The sequence below is a fragment of the Cynocephalus volans genome, chromosome 9 (assembly GCF_027409185.1).
Source record: "Cynocephalus volans isolate mCynVol1 chromosome 9, mCynVol1.pri, whole genome shotgun sequence".
NCBI classification, from domain to species: domain Eukaryota; kingdom Metazoa; phylum Chordata; class Mammalia; order Dermoptera; family Cynocephalidae; genus Cynocephalus; species Cynocephalus volans.
The window spans coordinates 149124140-149136141 of NC_084468.1; positions in this window are offsets into that span (position 1 = coordinate 149124140).

The following is a 12002-nucleotide window of genomic DNA, read 5'->3' on the forward strand; positions in this document are numbered from 1 at the left end:
CCTGTGTATAGCCAGTTGTGCAATAAGAAGCAAGTGTGAGACCAACCTTATGGTCTGTCGTGCTGTCATCTTTTTTCTCTCCATTTATCAGGTGCTTGTTGTTAACTTTTGGTCTTATTGTGTTCTATATAACTTAGGTTAAGAAACATACTTTATAAGATGTAAAATAATTTCCTTTGAACTTAAATGAGGATTTTTAAAAAAATCCTGATAATGAGTAAGGTTGATCAAGAGCAAAAAGAATCAAAGCCATGCAATTCAGGCATCTACCAAATCTTCTATATTACTAATCACAGTAGCAGTTGCTTACTAATTGAGAGTCATATGTCAAAAACACACAAAAGTCTCTCAAAAGCAATGTAATTTTATAGCAATAATTTGCAATTATATTACCTTTTAGGTAACACTAGTAAAAAGTTGTGGAAGGGCAGGAGTCAGGAAATAACTTTTATTAAAATATTTATGTAGAGAAACTGATTCATGCACAAATTTACTTCTGAAATTCCACCAAAAAAAGTTTTGAAAAAAATTCTGCAAAATATTTCAGACTTTTCTGTATTTGTAGTTCTCTTCTCCTTTTGTGAGTCATACAATCCTTGGCATGCATATTACAAGGATTGTTATTCACATATTTTGGTATCAAAATAGTTACTCATTCTAAGGAAAAGCAGAATGTTTGCTTGGTTTTTTTTGTTTAGTTTTATGTTTTTAGCTAATTGCATGCAAACATGCATGGAAAATTAGTTTATGAGGATTAGGTCAGGGCTGGTGAGGGGGTAAGACTTCTTTCTTTTCTGTTCTATTTTTAACTGAGCACATTATATCCTTTCACATCTAGAAAACCCATTCACATTGCATCAGTTATTTATGAAGGATATTTGAGAATCTGAATTGAAGCATATATTTAATTTAGCCTACAGTGTTCTTTGTAACTCATATAAATTATCATGCCAGATACCTAGTAAGGCTTGTAATAAAGTTCTGGATGAGTTAAATTCACTTTAGAAATTGATCTCTAGATTTCACTGGATTAATGGCCCTCAACACTAATCCTAGAAGTATCTTAGTACTCATCTCTGTTTATCTCTAGCAGTTCCAAAGTAAACCTAAGTCAGTGAACACGGAGACTCTGATCACCTCTGGCCAAAGATATGTGGGGCCTCTGCACTCTCTTCATTGAGTTCAGAATTTTTCTTATATTCCTTCCTGACAACCCAAGTTACTTACTTTTCTACCCAACCATTAGTGATAAACCTCTCTATTTTAGTGTTTGGGTCTTTCAAAGTGGGAGTGAGCCTACTGTAGGCAGGGTTGTGTCTCTAGAGATGCAGCTCATTGAATTTTTCTACAGTCATCTTCTTCACAGAGTGAATAGATTCTCTAGCAAAAGTCCAGGTCAATATGAATTACATACATGCTACATAGTATTTTGGAACCATCTAGTTTCCTGAAATCAGGTCTCAGCCCAAGTCTGATCCTTATCCAGATTTATTATTAATTCAGCTTTCCATTGAAGCCCTCTTTATCCATTCTTGTAATTTGATTTATATCAGGGCTACCTTTTCCCTTCTCCCATGTGCCACACCTGCAAAGATCATTATAAATGTTGTCATAGATGTGAGTTTCCCTTGTGGGTTTAAGGTTGTGGTCATGTGGTTCCTGAACATAAGGCAAAACATGGAATGTGTCTAGGCACCTATTCCTGTGTTTATAAACATCAGGTCATTAAAGAGGCTTTTCAGATATGGAACACATGTAGGATATTCTGATGTTGACAATCTCCCATTTCCCTGCTGTAATTAGTTATGTTAGCTTTGATCAGTGAGACCAAATAGGTACATATTAATCATTAGGCTGACTTCATGTGATGATAAACACTGACCAATTCCCTCAGCAGTTTTTACAGAGTAAAATTTTGTAAAATAATTCCATGACTCTTGATGAGTTACTACATCATATTGAAACAAATCAGATTGAACATACACATATAATTCTCAACTTCTTTAAGCATAAACTGAACTGCTTAGCATGGTATTGAAAAAGTTTTATACAAACAAAATTAAAATCTGACAATAAGAATGTACTGAAGCGTTATTTGAAGTAAGCTAACAGAGAAACACAAACTATTGGAAAAAAGATTATTAAGAGCTGCGCTATTGACATTGCAACTAGAATTGTAGATTAGTGGGCTGTTACAAAAATGTAATTAGTAGCATTGTCTGAAAATACAGCCCAGAAAATAATTCTTGCATTGTATCCAAAATACTTGATGAGTTGGTTTGGAAGCTAAGATTATGCAAAAATTTTTTTAGTTCAACTAGATGAGCATAGATTTTGCAAATCTCTCCTTTGTATTTGTTTTTGTATGTTTTTTTCAGGCAGGAGAACATGAGGAAGATTTACTACATTTTAAAATGCTTATCATGTAAATGTAACTGGATAATGGAGCACTCTGAACTTTTATCTTTTCCAATCACATCCTTCAATTATGCTCTGTCAAATCTTTAATTCAAAACCCCCTAACAGCATCCCAAGGAGACCTCATAAGCTTCTTTTCTTTATTATAGTAGTTGAGACTTTTATTGTAATAACTAATGCCTTTTCACATAGTAGTGGAGGCTGTATACTAGGCTACAGAGAGAGCTACTCAATTTGCATATATTAAATGTTTCAGTTATCATAAGTTCAGAGCAGTTGAAAGTTCCAATTTTATCTGTTCATCTATTCTCAAGCACTGACATCTGCATTTTTATGCCCCTTTTCTGTCCTTCATTAAATCTTATCTGCTAAGGCGACAGGCAGGCATTAAGGTAGATGGGCAAAAGTCTTCTCATGTAATAGAGTATGTGATTGTACTCCTATGTTGTTGCTGCTTCATAGGCTGACATTGCCTGAGTGTGGATAGCGTATGTGAGGCAGGCATCTGGATGATGGCTCTTTTATGCAGAGACTTTGGAAATTCCCAGGTGCCCACTCTCCTGACGGGAGATCCAACCCTGACTTAGTTTCTCCCACCCATTCACTTCAGCTCCCTATCCTCTGTACAGATGTCCATCTTTTGACGTTTGATCCCCTTACCTCGTGACTCAATCTCTTAGGTGGGGCAAACTTAGCTTCTTTCCGAGATGTAACTTCTCACTGAGAATCAATGCTGCCAGTTGACCTATGTCGCAATGTATTCTTGTCACACATTTTTTGAAGATTATATTTTATTGAAAGATATCTTTTAGGCTCAGATCTTATCATGTCTCATTTTTATGCATATAAAAAACTGAAAATATAAACAAAATAAATCGGTTAAAGTACTTTTAGAAATACCTCATATTTAGAATCTGTTTCTTCTGAATCATAGATGAGAGTCATCAATGTTTATGTTTTCCACTTAATATTGTATTTTGTGTCATCAAGACTTGTGGGGATAAGGCATTTTTTAATAGAATCCATAAATGACTCAATAGCCCGTGTCCTGATCTCTTAGGGAGGTTTTGCAATTTTACAGATCTAGGGAATTGGAGACCCCCCCCTTGGAACTGTTTCTTACTATGATTAACTTCTGTTTGTATCTCTCCTGTACAAGCATCTGGTTTCTTGGGTTGACAGGGTCTTCCATTGCTGTCTCCAGGATCTTCTTCCATCTCATTAGTACCTAATCTGCAGTTTTAATGCTTTTATATACATTGTATCACATGAACAGCAGTGGTAATTATCTGATCTTCTGCCAGGCCTATGTAACTGTAAGATGGTATTAAACATAAGAATACTTGATTTCAAACATTTTAAAACATGAAAGCATCATGTGTATTAGAATCAATCCAGTAGACTTGGGACTGGCTACTGGAATCTGCAGGGATTTTTTGCTGAGCTTATTCACCAATTGTACTTGATATCTGAGGGTGTTTTCTGGTGCTAATTGCCAGAGACTTTCTTTAGAACGTAGACTTTTTAATTTTCTTCCCTCTAGTTTGAGCTCCAGATGCCCATTCTGAGGCAACAGGAAATTTTTGACTTTGCAGTCTATTACACATACAGAAGACTGGGAATTTAAAACATTTTAGAGGAATTTTTAAGATACTATAAAATAAGTTGACAACCAGTTAATAACCTCTCTGCTGATAATGGGGAAAAAATGGCAGAGGAAAATAAATCCCACAGTGTTTCAAAGAGTTTCCCCAAATCATCATGTAATCACAGATTGTTGCAAGGGCAAAACATGGGCAGCTAAAAAGGATAACAACTTTCAAAATAGTTGTATGCTTCTGTAGTAGCTTGCCTTAGAAAATAGAGATATTTGTAGCTTAAAAATTTTAAACCAATTTAAGCATGACACATTAATTTGTCATAGAATAGCAGGATGATATTTTTGAAATATTCATTGTATTTTTTCCCTTATCTACTGTCACCCATTGCTTCTTTGTCTGCACAAACACTGTAATCTTTCTAGGATCTGTGAAAACAGAAAAAAAGAAAAAGAATTTGTTCCTGGCTTTGTTTTATAAAAAACATAAATCACAGAGGGGACGTTCTCTTGAAATATACAAAATACATGAGAGCAGTTTATTTGAAAATAGTAGGCTATTGCGTCTCTACTCTGCTGTCATCTCCCACCTTCCTCCTCCCAGTATCGACTAGAAGAAAACTTCTCAGGCTGGTACTAATGAGAAGGGTGAAGGAAAAGGAGAAATGCTTTTCACCACTACACTATGCCACTCTTTAACATAATTCATTTTATTATCAATATAAAGGAGCAAATCACATGAGCCTACAAGTACGCTGAAAAAATATTCATAAAATTCAATATGACGGACAGACCGCATACGGGTGTGAGAGCCAGCTACATAATTTGCATGGCTCAATACAAAAATGAAAATGTGGGATCCCTTTTCTGTCTAAATATTAGAAAAAAAGTGTGATTAAAGTACTAAACTATAAAGCTTTTTCTTTTCTTCTGCAAGGTCTCTCTCGGCTTGTTATTGTGTTTATGTTTGCTATTTAATGTTCTAAGAAAACCTAAAACTTAAAGTTATTACCATGACTTTTAGTGATCATCTTTATATAGTGAAATGCCAGTTTTAAATGCAAATATGAGAACATTTAACTCATGTGGAATCACTGAAATTACACAATTCATATTTCATAGCTTACGCATGCATAAATACTTTGTTCTTACCAGAAGAACGGAAGAACTGCATAAAACTATCTCAGTAGCTCTTATTTCACTTCCTGATACACTTACATTCTACCAGTACTCTCCACCTTCAGCTTCCGAATGATTAAGGAAGAACTAAAAGAAAAAAAAAAATCTATGGGTTTCTTCTCCTCTTTCCCTTTCTTTCTATATCATCATTTTTAGTGTTAATGATTGGCTCATGCAGGAAAGAAACATGAGTAATAAAGGATATGATAAGAGTTCCTGCTCATTCATAGTCTTCTGTATGTCATTGCCTTTTGCTTTGGAGGCAAATTATGGCTCAAAGATAAGCACGGCCTCTTGGAGCTGTCAGCTCCCGCTCCCCACCTTGCCTACTTACAGTAGTAGATGTAAAATCCTTATCTTGTGCTGGCTTGCACATTGTGTTCCACTGGAATTCTGTGCTGTTGGGCATCACAAACACTATATGAAAATTGGAATGGTAAACACACATACTGCATGTATCTGTTCTGCTTACATGTATGTGCCATTGACCCACTGGTCTTAGAAAACACAAATTTAAAGATAAAAGTATAAAGAATTTCAAATTTGTGAAAACAGAACAATAAACCAAGCATAAGACCTTTCTTAATAGGAGGCCCTGTGCAGCTTCATAGACAGCACATGCAAGTAGGCATCCCTGCTAGTCAACAGACTTGTCTGAGATACTAGACAACAGTATTAACTGTCAGACGTATGAGCAAAGACATCACCTCAGGATGCCAACCAGCAGCTATTGACTCACCCCCACCCAGCCTTTAAGAATTCCTGGCTGAAGTCCCGGACACCAGGACAGATTTCCCATTTGAAAATGTTCCCATTTTAAAAGAGCTATTAGACAGAGTAGCCTTCATTTAATACAAATGAGAAATCAGCACGGTAAAGATGACTGGATGAATATGTTTGGGTGTATGCACTTCCCATCACTTAGCTGTACTGCTCTGACCAGTGCAGACATGCTATCAGGTATGGTAGATTTCTGTGCAGTACTTGTGTTTCCCACGTTTTTGGACTGAGAAAGTTAATGTGGAAAAGCAGGAAGGTAAAGATGCTTTAAGGGGAAGGGTAAAATGTGGTCCCTTGAGCCAGACTATTCAGGGTTTCAGTAGTGACTCTATTCCTTGCCAGTTACATGACCTTAGGTTAGTTACTTCATCTCTCTGTGCCTCAATTTCCTCTTCTGAAAAAAAGAGGTAATAATAGTACTTATCTCAGATTGCTATGAGTATTGAATGAGTTACACATGCAAAACATTTAAGAGTGTCTGACACATGAGAAGCACTCATATACATAATTATTATTAGTTTAGTTATAGTGCAGTTATTTCATAGAGGAACAAAAATAAAATTGGATATGGAATTGTGTCGGTAAAGATGATTGTTGGTTTAATTTTATAAAATAAGATATGCTTTGTATGTTTCAAAAAGGTAAACAGTTCAAAATATAAGAATTCCTATCGGCAATTTATAGCTGATTCTCAAATTATAGTACTTTATTGTCAACAAATCTAATAAAATCTTTAATCTGTAAAAATGTGACATTAAATAAACTTTTTTATTGAAAATCTGAATTTACTTAAAATTATTCTCTGGACCTTCAGATCAAAACTAACTCAATATCTATTATTTGGAGAAATAGCCCATGTAAGGACAGCAAGCAGAGAAATTTACTGAAAGAACACCCAGTGACATCTATTACTCAGTCTCTACTGATCCGCGGGGATGAATTTAAACTTGTTGCTTTAAGTCTCGGCTATTTGTCACTGAGCAACCTCCAGAGCTATACTAGAATGATCCTTTTATCCTGCTTTTCTCTGCTGATTGCTTCTGACTTGCAGCTTCTAGTGATGCTGAGATGTTGGTAAATGACAGCAATTCCAGGATTGTGGTGTTTTTAATCATTTCATTTGTTATGGATTTATTATTATAAGTCGTTTTCAAATTAACTGGCCAGTATATCCATGAAAATTAGTTGTAGGGTGATCACAGAGTGGCCCTCTCGGGCTTCTCATCACTAAGCTGATAGAGACAGGCACTAGCTGGCAGACTGGCTTTGTGCTCTGACTAGGAGTTGGGTGAACAATGTAGCAGGGATGGTTTTGTATAAAGAAGGGCATTCATGTCAGGATACAATGAGTCTGTTTAAACATGTTCAGTGAGGAAAAATGTTACTAAAGTGAATGAAAACAGCATCACGTAGCTATGGATATGGGATGTAGGAAGTTAAAATGATATTTGTATATGGAGATGGCTATTGTTTTTTCCATTAGGTATAAAAAGGAATTCTCAAAGTTTCTGTAATATATAGATATGTGTAAAAAATAAATGCCCTCATGTTTAGAAGAAGCAGTAGACCCTCAACAGAATATTTTGATGTGATATTTAACTTAGATTTCTCTCTTCCTGGCATTTGGTTGTTTGTTTTGGAATTACTTCCTTTTCTATGTGGCTTTCCTGATCTGGACCTGTGAGCTAAGCTATTTTGCTTGTCACTGAAATGGATAAGATAGGAAATTGTGTTCCTAGTGAGAAACTAACAGTTATCTCCCTCTCTGCACACACATGAACCTCCAAAAGGTGTTATTCTATACTAGCAGTTATTTTGAACAATAACTAGATTCAGTGAATTAAATTCATTTTTTTCCCTTTCCGACTGGCACTTACCTGCAGGTTAGCAGGATTAGAAAAACACCTTAGTTCAGGCAGTTGGACTGTCTATTTCTTTTCTCATGGAGTGTACAAACAAGAGCAAAAGATTATAAGGTTTCCTTTTCTTTCCCTTTCTGTCTGCTTGGTTGTCACTTTGTGATTCATCCTTTGTAGTCACCTTAAAAACATAGTAATGATAATTTGTAAAACTTTAGTAAAAATAAACTAAAGAAAGTTCATCCTCAAATGCTCAAGCTTACTATTTATCCTCAGGATACATAGTTTGAAACAACACAGCAGGTTCTAACATCCATGAAATAAGAATCCATGAAAAGGGGAAACCCATTTCGAGGACAGTTGGAAACTGCTTGCCTGAGACCCTCCTGCTCAGAATCAAAGATGCAGTGTGGTGAAATAGTTCTGGGGAACAAGGTCCTTCTGTCTGTGGAACTTCACACTGTTTGACAATTTATTTCAATCCCCCTCCTCCCAAAGAAATCCAAAGTGGAAGACAGTTTGCTCTCATAATTTAGTGTAGTGCTGTGCAAGACACTCTCCTTATCCCCAAGGGAATTCTGAAAGAAGTCAGTCGGGGTGGTGGAAATGATCACAGGTTCAGGAAAGCTGTGCATCGTTCACTTCTTCTCCTAACTAAGGAACCAGATGTTGTTTACGTGAATCCACTACCACAATCGACGTTCTCAGCTGTATTTAAAGTAGGAAGATGAAGATGGCAGAAATTACCAGAATAGGCTTTTGAAGAAGAGAATTAAATGTCACAGCTGATGATGAAGCAATTTTAAGATGATGTTTCTGAGTGTGTGTATCTTCTGCTGTCTTTACTGTAGAAAATGCTTAGAATAGACAAAATTATATATATATATGTATAGTCCATGAATATAAAGTCAATATATATCATATGTATGATTGTATTCAAAATAAGACCTAATTATAAAAATTTATTTTTTAATACATTTCCATGGCATTGATATTGAAAAAAGGGTGATGTTGAAGTATCCTGTGTTCAAAAGTGAATGTGCTTCCAAAGTCAGTTGGACCCAATTGAAATTTGTATATTGAGAGAAGGCAAAAGATGATTCTTGAATTTGTTCAAAGCTTAGAGAATATTGATATTTGATTTAAAAAAAAAATTGGGGGAGGAGTAGAACTCTACCTAGTATTTAAAAAAGATGCACTCTGATAAGAATATTACAATGCTGTTATTTGTGAAGGTTTAAAAATTGTACTTGGGAAATGTTATTAGCACAATGATATTGGACAAAAGTCTGTGTTAGTCTCCTCTCAATGCCTAGAGGCTCTGATTTATTTTTTTAAAAAGCCTGGAAATTAGATGTTGCCTTAGGTCACTGGAGTAGCTAACTTTTTAGTCAATCAAACTATATGAAGCATAATTGCCACTTAAGGAAGAGCAGGAAAAAAATCATACAATTTTTAGTTAGATTTTATTGGCAAAGTATAAGAACATACCGAGCCTGAGACTGTGAGCTCTTTAGAGTGACAATTCCCAATTTATGATATGGCAGATATTTTTTCATTTGCCATTTTGTAATAATTCATGTGTAGGGCAATAGACTATGAAAATAAGAGATATGTGAGATTTGGAAATGCAAACCTTGCACAAGAAATTAAATTAGCTCTTGGTATATATGGGTTTTCTGGTGGCAGTATATTTTTAAGAAACATAAAATTGTCAACTTTTCTTACATATTAAAATTAGCTATTTCAGTTTCCATTTCTAAATTCCTTTTGAATCACATTTTGCTTCAAACTTTCTTTCTTAAATTACTATTTATGCCCTATATTTACTGTTAAACTTTGTAGCTTTGCATTTTGAAAAGTGCAAATTATTCTTAAAATTGTTGGTTGTATTTTAAAACTAAATAAATTACTCTTTATCTTAAAATAAAATTGGTTATATATTCAAAATGAAAGATTAAAAACAATAAAACTAATAATTGGATTAATCATATAATTATATATAATTTTGTATAATTACATAATATATAATTGTATATAATATATATTTTATATTTGTATGTTTATAAAATTAATATAATATACATAATTATGCACACATATGTTCAAAGTTTGGAGTATTGGCCACTAAATGTGTATGCAACTGATAACAGGCAGAAATACATCTTATAGCAACATTCTATGTGAAGTGTTGCTCATCTGATTTTTGCTCAGCTGGAAACTAAAATCTTGACTTCAATAGGAAGGATTGATGCTTTTCAAATAAAAGATACTCGCACGTGCATTTTGCTTTCTGGTTAAATATAATTCACATTCAGCAAACTACAGGTACTCTATAATAGTGCTCTGACATTTATGTCCAATGTGCCTCTCTTTTCCACCTACCCCATCCTTCAAATGATCTACTAATCAATTTTTTAAATAATTTCTTAATTAGCTAGATATGGTTAAAACTAGCTTTTTTTCTGGTCTAGATTATATGTTTTTGAAAAACGTGCATTTTAATGTTAAGTATGATCTATTGACCTTATTCTGGGGATACCATGTTTTACTTCACTTGCTTGTGAAAAATACCACTCCACAGAGAAGTCCCCAACTTTACAATTTTATTGCCTAGGCGGCTTTGTTTCCCTTCAGTGACCTGCACATCTTCAGCTGTGTCTTTGTGTTGTGTATCTAAGAATGAATGTGCAGTGCCATGGTTCTGCTCTGTCTCTTTCTACCCCAGAGGTCTCTGCTCTTTTCATTTATTTTCTATTATCCTGGGGCTATAAAGAGGGTCAAATGCAAAGATAAATTGGACATGAATTCTGTACAGCAGAAGATAAAATAAGACACCTTCAACTATTAACACAATATAGAAATAAATACATACCTTAGCATCTAACACACAGAGGGCTGTAGAATTTGATAGAATTTCCTTAAATTTCTAGAGACTTCACAAGCCAGCTAAAATCGAAACATGGCTTTGAAAGATTTGAACATATGCCCTCATGAGGGATGTATGAGATATATAAGATACAGAAACAGAAAACGTTTACAGAAAACTAAGCTTAGCTCTAGAGTAGGTTACACTAAAGAAAAGTTTTAGTGGGAAAATTCTGAAAACTGTGGTGAGACTAGATGATGATGGAAAGTCTTGATTGATGCAATAGATGGAATATTTAGGTCTCCCCAAAATTCGTATGTTGAAATCTTCACTCCCAATGTGATCGTGTTAGGAGGTAGGGCCTTTGAACGTGATTAGGTCATGAGGGTGGAGCCCTCATGAATGGGATTAGTGCCCTTGTAAAAGAGGCCACAGAGAGCTCCCTCAGCACCTCTACCGTGTGAGGTTAAAGTGAGAAGAAGGCAGTCTATGAACCAGGAAGTGAGCCTTCAGCAGACACTGAATCTACCTGTGACTTGATCTCGCACTTCCCAGAAAATTTCTGTTGTCCATAAACCACCCAGTCTATGGTATTTTGTATAGCAGCCCGAATCAGCTAAGACAGTTGAGAAGAATCCAATAACTATCTAATACAATAAAGAGAAACAAAAAGTTTTTGGAAAAGGGAATAATATTTTTAAATATTTTGAAAACCTCAAGAAGATTAATATGGTAAAGATATATACAATGGATTGAAGTGAAAGTTGAGAAATGGAAACTAAATTAGGAGAATATTACAGTAAGACACATTACACATAAAAGCTAGTTGATCTAGAACAATGTGTCTGAGACTTTGAGTTGACATTGATAATATTCAGTTTGTTAAATGATGTGAAAATACAGTAAGATAAATGGGATATTAAATTTATGCTATTAATAATTTCAGATATTTTGCATGTTTATAACTATTTAGAATATCCTATTTTTTAGAGATTTGTTAGTCACTTTAAAAAATACATTAACAGGTAACTTGAAGAATCTTATATCCTAGATACTAAGATAGCCAAAGCTAGGCTTTGGATGTACATAAGCCCATAAAACCTATTCTCTGTCCTTAAAGAGCTTACAGTGTAATGGGAGGGAGAGACAAGCATATTGATGGTTATAGGACAGCATGACAGGGGCCATATATGGGGATGGTTGTAAAACGGGCACTTTTCTCACACTAGGGCTGGTTGTTTGTATTTAGATAGCAATTCTAACACAATTTGTGGAAAATGGACAGCTCTTCATTACATAG